Source organism: Drosophila montana, unplaced genomic scaffold, assembly GCF_035044405.1.
Source record: "Drosophila montana isolate Dmon_TW-CO22-7 unplaced genomic scaffold, ASM3504440v1 contig_3648_1, whole genome shotgun sequence".
Lineage (NCBI taxonomy): Eukaryota > Metazoa > Arthropoda > Insecta > Diptera > Drosophilidae > Drosophila > Drosophila montana.
In genome coordinates this window covers 5,798-16,368 of record NW_026998533.1, presented here as the reverse complement: position 1 = coordinate 16,368, position 10,571 = coordinate 5,798, and the positions used below count along the sequence as shown (strand labels likewise).

Below are 10,571 nucleotides of genomic sequence, written 5' to 3'. Positions count from 1 at the left end.
TTATGACTACGTACCCGACCAAAATTACAACTAGTTAAGAAGCTGGAAGGTTGGTCTGAAGTCTTTGGGAATCCTGTTCGCATTAACAGTGATCAGCATTTTTAAGCAGGTAGGCAAGAAAAATGGAATTAAACATTATGATTATAATTATGTGGAATAACACAGGAGTACCAAGTACTAGTGCTTAAATAAATCTAAGTTTAACCATTGAATAATTTAACTTATAAAACCTTTGTCACCAGATAAATCGCTAGGGCAACTTACATGGGAACAATACCCACTGCTAAGGGGTATTTAAGGGGTATATACACTGGGGGGTATATACACTGCCAATTGATACGTACGTATTTAAGTGTACATGTGCAGAAGTTTATTAGCGCAAAACAAGTTTTATACCCTCAACCCATTAAAAATGGGTAAAAAGGGTATAATGTTTTTGTGCAAATGTATGAAACAAGCACAAGGAAGCATCTCAGACCCCATAAAGTATATATATTCTTCATCAGCATCAACAGCCGAGTCGATCTAGCCATGTCTGTCTGTCCGTCCGTCTGTCCGTGTGTATAAACGCAAGGATCTAAGAACCTATATGAGCTAGAGATTTGAAATTTTAGCTGTAGGCCCTCCTAGTACCCGCGCAGATCGAGTTTGTGTCACATATTCGATAACTTGTCCCGTTTCTAAGAAATCGATAAAAATCCATATCGAAATCCTGTTTCTGCAGCAATTTTGGCAAATAATTAGAGATAGAGTCACCAAACTTGACATGTAGATTATAGAATAGTATATATATATTAAGTATCTTCCCTTTTTTAGCTATCACCACCTCCCCGCTACTACCTCATAGCTATAAATCAAGTAAAAATACCAATTTATGCTGCCCACCAATATGAGCTACAATTTAAATGCAATTGACTTTTTGATAATACACGAATATTCTCTAGTACAATAATATATTGTAGAAAATTTCACCGGTTATTAAAGAAAACATGTTTTGGCTGGCCTCGAGTTTGGGAAAGCAAGCGCAAATTCCAAGAATTACTGTATACACACACATTCATGCGCGTCTGTTTTGAATTCTATCAACAGCATTGGAATTGCGATTGTATTGTTTTCTGTGCTGCTATTTTAATTCGTTTTTCTCTCATTAAGACTGAATTATTGGTGTGGCTGTTGAGTAGAGGCGACGGCAAGTAACGCGGTCAGTTGCGAGTTCTCGAACCCTGCCAAGGGACTTTTTTTTTTTAATTTATCTTAATTACTATTAATTGGATTAATTGGAATAAGAGGGTTCAGGGTATCCCCTAGTCGGGACCTCCCGACTAGAACCTCGCACTTGTTTTATCATTTCAATGACACACCAAAATTAAGATGCATGAATAAGCATAGCGTAATCTGATACCCACATACCAAAGCTGAGTGACCGCTACATGGAAGGGCATAAGGTACATAGAGCGTTCTGTCGTGGGCGCTGCAAAGGGCCATGGGCTGCTGGGAAGAGTTAAGCTATCTGTAGGGTAAGTTCTTACATGAAGGCTTGATCGCCCGTTTAAAAACTGGTATACTATAATTAAATAGTACCTAATAATCAACCCAGATTAAGGTAATTTGAACATATATTTTGGGAACCCATTTGTTTTAAAGGTAGTTCAATGCATCGAATACGTTATGCAAGGTGAACAAATATATTATATTCACATACAGGTATTATTCTTAATCAATGGTTATGGTTTGCATAATTTCGCCTAAAAATCGTAGAAACAGCTTTTCCGATGTCTTCGGCACAAACCAATCGAAAAAACTAAAATTAGAGAGTAAAAATGAAATATATTTTGAGATAGAAAAATATTATGCATCTGCTGATGCCGACCTTTCTTTTCTTACATTTTGAAAAGAAGCGAATATTGTAAAACTCCTGCAGATATTAGCCAAGCAAATACTTTGCATTCCAGCAAGCTCTGCGACTAGTTAATTAATAGATAAAGAAAACTGCATTTAAGCATTTTTTGTTTGCTTTTCTGCAATTTAGTTATTTTCGTTTCCAAAGAATTTTTTAGTCACTGTACGAAGAATTTATTGGTACACTGCATACATTTGCACAAAAACATTATACCGCTATATTCGGAAAATATCCTATTTGATTTTACTAATTTTTTTTTGCGCAGTGTATGCTAGAGAGAAGTTCTTGTCTAAGCCAATGGTTGTTTACGAGTTCGTTCTACCGATATTCTAATATTTAGTTTATTCCTTCATACTTAATTAACAATTATATTATAATTATTTGCCAACTAATATAACCGAATAGATTTAATTACAATAATAAATAAAATTTATATGTTAAAACATACGTTTTAATTTTTTTTAAATAGCGATGTTTTTGCGCTTTGGCTGTCATGCTGCCGGTTATGAGTATGGTCAGAAAGGCTCAGATATGGTTGTTCTAAAACTGTTAATTGGAAAATTTGTTAAAAAAATAACATAAATATTAGCATCGACTACACATACACAAATGAATACAAATTTGGGATAAATCGTAGTCGCTGCATATACAAATATGCTTTGGTGGATGTATTTTTACCTACATGCAGACATAATAGCTTGCACGGCCGGAAAGCCGAAGCTTAAAAATTATTATATTAACGTTTTCACTATTTGAGCTGTGAGAGCGCAAGGGTACCGATTTTAATTTCCTTCTCCTATTTGTGAAAATCAAGCTGCACGGTATCACGTTGTTGTATGGCGTTACTTATCTTAGTGTTTATATTGTCAATGATCAAAAGTAGTGTTCGTCAAAGTACAGTTTGTCTTGTAATTCTTTGAAAAATAGAAAACATCGCAAAAATTAATTTTTAAACTTAAACTTTACCGACTTAAACTATTTTTCGTATCTATTTTTTTGCAGATAATTATTATTCTAAGTATTCCTCATAAATACAAGGCACAAAAATAACAAAATTCATAACAAAAAGTAACCACTACAAGGGGAAATCTGCTAAGGATTTAGCGGAAATGTTCCCTAGTTAAGAACTGTTTATAATATTATTAAACGCGCCGAAAAAGAAAAGAGGATGGAATAAAAGGACTCCTGGGGCAGACCACCGAAGCTCACTAGACGCGATCACTCAAAAATTTCAAAACATCAACGATAATCCTAAAAACGAGAAAACAGTTGGCATCGGACTTAAAAAATGATTGCAAGAAGCCAGTGAGCCACGAGACAGTTCGTAAAGTTTTAAAAATTCATAAGTACTCCTCGCTATTAGCCAGACAGAAGCCATTACTGTCTGCAGTAAATATTCAGACGGATGAATTTTTCTATTCAATGTCAACAAGCCCGTGGATTACTGGGATGACGCTATTTTTTTGCGACGAGACAAAAATAATGTTAGACTGTCATGACGGACCTAGCAAAGTTTGGAGAAAGCCCAATACAGATGTGGAACAAAAAAATATAATACCAACAGTAAAGGTTGGCTAGCTTTCTGTAATGGTATGGGGTTGCGTATCCTCGACAGGTGTTAGTGAGCTGCGCATTTTCAATGATGTGATGACGAAAGAATTTTACTTGGACATTCTTAAAAATGAATTGTCAAGGAGCGCAATAAAGTTTGGTTTCGTAGACCCCCAAAGCTCTCAAGAAGAATCAGCGGAAACCGTAAGAGCTTTAACCAAAAATTATAGGGATAAATCCTTGGATAACTTTGTACGTGGGCTTAATGGCGATTTACCTCGCCTATTAGCTACTAAAGAACCGAGATACTTGAGCCACGCACTTCATTCGTGTGGATTAGTAGAAAATCAGGAACATAGGAACGCAATCATTCCGAAATATAAACAGCAGGCTCCACCCTTACCACCTAGACAAGCCCCAAATCAAATAGTAACGAAACACCTAGGGCAAAGACCAGTGTTAAATAACATGGTTGGTCAAGCAAAGAACTTTGACCCCAGGTTGTACTATACACCGCAAGTCCGATCGAACGCAAACTATCAAACTCAAGGCACATGGCCTGCTCCAATGTACCAATATCAGGTACCCCATCCCATGCAGCAACAATATGGTGTACCACAACAGGCCGCACCTCATAGGCAGAACTTTCCGGCGCCACCGCGCTCACAGGCTCAAAAACCCGAGCCTAGACCGATCCCCATGGAAATCGATCCGTCTATTAGGTCCAAACATATGTTTGTTTCGTTACGGGCATGTATTCTTGCTCATTGTTCTCTTGATATTGACTAGGCAGTTCTGCAACTCCCTCTTGTTCTATAGTTTCGAAGTATCCCTGTTCCTCCACACCGATTCGTCGGCTCCATAATGCCGGTAGCAATGTGAAATTGCCTTTGGAATTTCTGAGGGGGTCCTGAGTAGGCTGCGGCAGGTGGTCGTTTTCCTGCTAGATCATTATTCTGAGGTTTGTTCATATAATTATATAAATTATTATATAATTATAATTATATAAATTATATGAACAAACCTCAGAATAATGATCTAGCAGGAAAACGACCACCTGCCGCAGCCTACTCAGGACCCCCTCAGAAATTCCAAAGGCAATTTCACATTGCTACCGGCATTATGGAGCCGACGAATCGGTGTGGAGGAACAGGGATACTTCGAAACTATAGAACAAGAGGGAGTTGCAGAACTGCCTAGTCAATATCAAGAGAACAATGAGCAAGAATACATGCCCGTATCGGCAGATGCCTCAGACGTCTATTTTTTAGACTAAATAGTTCCTCGTTGCCATACTTTCAGTGCAAAACGGGGAACGGCATGACACTTAGATTTTTAATTGACACAGGATCCAATCAAAACTATATTCAGTCCAATTTAGTTCAGAACCCCAAACTCAACGAACAACCCTTCTTTGCTAATTCCGTTGGTGGGCAAACGAAAGTTACCCATCATACTCGTCTCAAACTTTTTGGGTTAAAAGACGTTCCTATTTAATTCTTCCTTCTACCAACACTCAAAACTTTCCATGGCATTCTGGGTAATGATACCTTAAAACGATGCCATAGACGTACGGAACGACGTACTAATAATAAATGGAAATTACAGAATAAACATAAAGCAACTAGTGACACAGGCACAGACACAATATCAGAATTAGAGCAGACCACCAGTCCGAAACTCAGAAACAATATATCGATTAACTGACGGAAACCCACGCGGAAGTATTCTCCGACCCTGACATGAAACTTACATAAACTACTAAGGTAGCGGGTGAAATAAGAACTACGTCGGATACCCTAGTATATTGTAAACATTACCCTTACCCCGCATCATTAAAAGCTCCAATGCACCCATATGGGTGGTACCAAAAAAGTGTGATGCATCTGGGGAAAAAAAACTACAGAATTGTTATCGATTATAGAAAATTGAATGACGTAACAGTTTCAGATCGATACCCAATTCCCGAAATCGGAGAAATAATCGCACAATTGGGCGAAAATAAGTATTTCTCAGTCATCGATTTAAAGATCGGTTTCCATCAAATCCCACTCAAAGAAAGGGATATTGAGAAAACGGCTTTCGCCTTCGTTCTAAAGAAATCCTCTTCCATACTTCAAAGAGCTCTATATGACATTCTAAGGGATCACGTAGGCAAGATATGCTACGTTTACATTGACGATATTATCAACTGGAAATGATTTGCACAACCTTTTATGTAAGGCTGACATGAAAATCCAAATTCATAAATGCGAATTCTTTAAGACGGAAGTCGATTTCTTGGGCTTCACTATTTCAAAAAATGTCATTAAATTCCCTGTACCTAATACTATGAAAGAATTACGATCTTTTCTAGGTTTATCGAACTATTATCGCAGGTTCATACGGGACTACGCCAAAATAGCAAAGCCCCTTACTACCCTTCTCGGGGAGAAAACGGTAGATCTTCAAATAACATCTCAGGTAGAATAAGAATCACTCTGGATAATGAAGCGTTAGACTCGTTTGACAAGATTAAACGAACACTTGCCTCCCAAGACGTGATACTAGCATACCCCGACTTTGGTAAAGAATTCCAATTGACAACCGATGCTTCGAACTTCGCTATTGGAGCAGTACTCGAGCAGAACGGCAGACCGATTACTTTCTATTCCCGTACTCTTTCGAAAGCCGAAGAAAATTATGGCGCAAACGAAAAAGAAATGCTGGCCACAGATGGGCTCTCCAGAGCTTGCGGATGTACCTATACGGTACCGCTTAAGTAGTCAAATTTACTGACCACCAGCCTTTGACCTTTGCTCTTAGTAACAAAAATCATAATGGTAAACTCAAGAGGTGGAAGAGTTACCTCGAAGAGTTCAACTACGAGCTCAGGTATAAACCAGGAATATCTAATGTTGTAGCAGATGCGTTGTCTAGGAATCCTATAGATCAACAAATAAATAGCACCAGTGCCACCGTGCACAGTGACGAGAGTTCCTCGCACAACCTAATACCTGTTATGGAAGTACCAATCAACGTATTTAAGAACCAAGTTTTTTATTGACCTAAAACGAGGAATCATACGAGTTTAGCATACCTTTTCCATTTTACCATAGACATATAATTAAAAAAAAAATTCAGAAAAAAATCTAATAGAAATTTTATAGAAACGACTTGACCCAAAAATTGTGAACGGGTTGTTCACCTCAGAAGCGATTATGGGTAAGATACAAAATATATTCCCTTTACACTTCAGCCCCATAGAAAACAAGATACAGATCTTAAGTAGATTCTTTTTCCCACATATTAAAAAGAAAACAAGCACTTGCAAAAGCATGCGAAACATGCAAAGAAACCAAATACGATAGACGACCACCATGTGGAGAAATCCAAACAACACCAATACCTTCGTACCCAGGTCAAATAATCCATATCGACTTGTTCATAACACAAAAGAATCTAGCATTCACTGCCATTGACAAATTTTCAAAACCCGCTCAAGTTAAAATACTTAAATCAAAGGCAGCTGAAGATTTAAAACACCCCTTACGCGAAATCAAGATAGCAGTCAGCATGCCGAACATAGTTGTCACGTATAACGAAAAATCTTTGAACGCATCATCCATTAAATTTCTGCTGCAAGACCAGCTAAAGGCAACAGTCTATACGACGCCGCCATACACATCTACCAGTATAGGCCAGGTTGAGCGATTCCATTCAACACTAATTGAAATCATGTGTTATATAAAAAAAGACGAGGGTATCGTAAATTTCAGAAGATCTAATCTTCAAAGCAGTTCAACTGCATAATCAATCCGTACACTCCACAGTAAAAGGAAAACTAATAGATATTTTTGGCAATCAAAATATAATTGATCCCTAACAAATAGAATTAGAGAAAAAGAAAGAAAAAAATTAGAAGAAAAGAAAAGATAAAAGATAAATCATAAAGAAACAAGAAAAAGATCTTAAATACCACATTATGAAAAAGAAACAATTAAAGAACTATAACATTGAAAATACCATTTACGTAAAAATAGACAACAGACTAGGTTCAAAACTCACACCCAAAACGGGAACACTACCATTACTACAAAAACCGGCAGAAAAGTCCATAAAAATAATATAAAAACCTAATGCAGAAGAACTATTAGAATTTGTTCAAATAAAGATAGCAACAAATGGCAAAAGCCTGCTATACATAATTAATATACCTTTAATTGCAAACGAAATATGTACTGCTATGTTATTAAAGCCCATTCAAAAATGTAATATAATAAACGAAATAAAATACGAAAACATTGTGAAATGTGAAAACCCTGAAGAGCTACAACAACGTTACAACAACAATCAATTTTACGCTATGTAGAATATTGTTGATGTTAATGATCGGAATCATCGCGTACTCAATGAGACGAAAGATCTTTGCTTCAACACAGCAGATAACCAGGGAAGTTGTGGAAGCAGAACCAGCTGCAGAAGCGAGCGTAGTTACAAATCAGAAAACGAGCTTTAGCTTTAATATAATTTGTACTTATCATTGTAAATTAGTTCTTAAGCAGCACTACTAATAAACGGTTACTTTTTTTTAAAGACCTTAAGGAACAAATTCCTTAATTTATATATGAAGAATACTTGGAAAAATAATTACATGCAAAAAAAAAATTAAGAAAAACTAGTTTAAGTCGGTAAAGTCTAAGTCAAAAATGAATATGTGTGAGGTTTTTCATATTGCAAACTTGACAAACAGTATACATATATACAGAGGTGGTCAAAAGTATTAACACAACGTGCATTTTTTTGAGCATTCAACTTTAATTGCTTATTGCTGCAGCTTTTGTATTCAGATACCAAAATAACGGTTAGTGTCGTGTTTCTACATCTATGCAGAATCAAAAAAAAAATTGGATATGATAACTGTTCCAAGACTTAAAATAGATGGATTTGAACTGATGCCTATCAGTTGTCAAAAGTATTTACACCCATTTTGTTTGCGTCAAAACTATTTACACACAGTTTCTTTTGTTGATTTTTGTGTTTTATATTCAATTTAAACAAAATATTTTATTAACATATAATTAAATCAACTAATATCTAATTACTCCGCCTTTGGCATCAATGACTGCTTAGAGTCTTGCTGATTTAAATTTCTTTAATTTCGTCTATAGTTTCGTCGCGTCGCCGATCTCTGTCAGTGGTCCTCTGACTCTTAACGGAAGCCTATACAGTTTCGATAATGTAATCGGGGCTATGTGGTGGTCAGGGAAGTACCGCCTGATTTAGGTCTTTCAAGAACTTGGCTGGGGCTCGACCCTTGTGGCATGGAGCATTATCCTGCTGTAGGATTCGCCATACGTAGAGAATAGTCTATTTGCCGAGGTGAATGCGTGATCATTTAAGATATGGAGGTATCCAGTTTGATGTAGTGTACCCTCTATCGGTAATCCATAATAGCTGAAACAGCCCCAGAACATCACTGTGCGACCACCAAACCTGTTGATTGGCTGGACTGCTTTGCCCTTCCGTTTTTTTTTGGCAGATGCATAAATTGCTTGCCAAAATATCCCTGAAACTGAAACGCAACCTCATCTGTCCATAAAACATCAAACCAGAACTCGAGAGGCTTCTCTATGTACTCCAAGGCAAATGCGAGACATTTTTCCTTGTTTGTTGGGGTAATGTCAACTACTTTACGAACAACATATGTGTTAATGTCAACTTCCTTCAATCTGCGACGCAGTGTACTATCGCCAATATGTTTTCCAGTTTCCATTTTCGAAACTGCGGCAATTTTAACAGGACTTATAGTGGGATTAATTAGTACATCTCCTATTATGTGTCTGCATTCTCTTGAGGTCCAACACATGTTTTTGGCCAGTTCTTTTTTTATTTTCCAAATTTTTCGAGAGTGTCCTTTTTATCTAAATTGTACACAGTTTTTCGCGATATTTTGTACAACCCAGCCAACTCAGATGCAGAAGTACCAGTTTTAAATTTAGTTACAATCTCGGCTCGATACTCAACTGATAGTTCCTTTGTTTTTGCCATTCTATTAATTAAATGCTTCAATTTATCTATTAACTTAACTGTTAACAGTTAGCTTAACTTCCAATTAAGAGATCAACATAAACTAGAACTTCACTTACTCAATGCAAACCAAAGACTTATCTCGAATTTGCAGTGTGTAAATAATTTTGACGCAAACAAAATGGGTGTAAATACTTTTGACAACTGATAGGCATCAGTTCAAATCCATCTATTTTAAGTCTTGGAACAGTTATCATATCCAATTTTTTTTTTGATTCTGCATAGATGTAGAAACACGACACTAACCGTTATTTTGGTATCTGAATACAAAAGCTGCAGCAATAAGCAATTAAAGTTGAATGCTCAAAAAAATGCACGTTGTGTTAATACTTTTGACCACCTCTGTATATACGGACCAATGAATAAAATTTCTTTATATGTACATATATGTATGTACATTTTTGTGGACATGATATACAAATCATTTATCTACATACTTACATTACACCAACTATAAGAGGAATTGTTTGCATCATAAATGTCGAAGTCAATTACATCTTGTAGGTCAGGCAATTGTTCTTTTTTTTTATAATGCTTAAAAGCTTGTTTAAACATTTTACAAAATATATATGTATATATATAATAGTTGGTTGTTGTTAGAGATGTCAAGGAACGTTCGTTAGTATCGATAGGATCAATTCAGCTTTTGTTTGTAATGGAATCAGTGAAGCCAATTATCGATTTTTTATATTTACAAAAATCCTGATACATTTTCTTTTTCAATAAAAGCGAGTAAGGTCCCTTGGTTTCAGGCACATTCGGAGAGGTGGTGGCGTTGTTGCCAGCGTATATCTTCATGTTCACATAATTCAAATTAATAATAACAGTCAATAGGGGGGACTCGTATACAAACACAACTGGAATAGCGAAATAACGACATGTCTGATGGTGTTAGACACTCGTGTATAGGGTATACCCTATTCAATTATGATCTGCGTGCCCACAATTAGCAAAGCTCCCAAAAAATATCTGATCACGTCTGCAAGAATAATCCAATTTATTAAGCAACCCATTAATAGCACATAATTATTAATTTAAACATAACTTTAAT

The 10,571-nt window shown here is 36.3% G+C and overlaps 1 long non-coding RNA gene across 2 annotated transcripts; it reads right to left on the bottom strand.

Annotated features, from left to right (window-relative positions):
* Positions 1–2,064: 2,064 nt before the first annotated feature.
* LOC135435672 (uncharacterized) lies at positions 2,065–10,362 on the bottom strand. 2 transcript variants are annotated; one of them, XR_010437409.1, is made up of 3 exons: positions 9,962–10,362; positions 2,579–2,814; positions 2,065–2,446 (listed from the first exon to the last, which is right to left on the bottom strand). It is a non-coding gene; the product is annotated as an uncharacterized LOC135435672 (long non-coding RNA). The 2 variants fall into 2 exon arrangements; XR_010437410.1 differs by having other exon boundaries at positions 2,583–2,814.
* Positions 10,363–10,571: the final 209 nt, after the last annotated feature.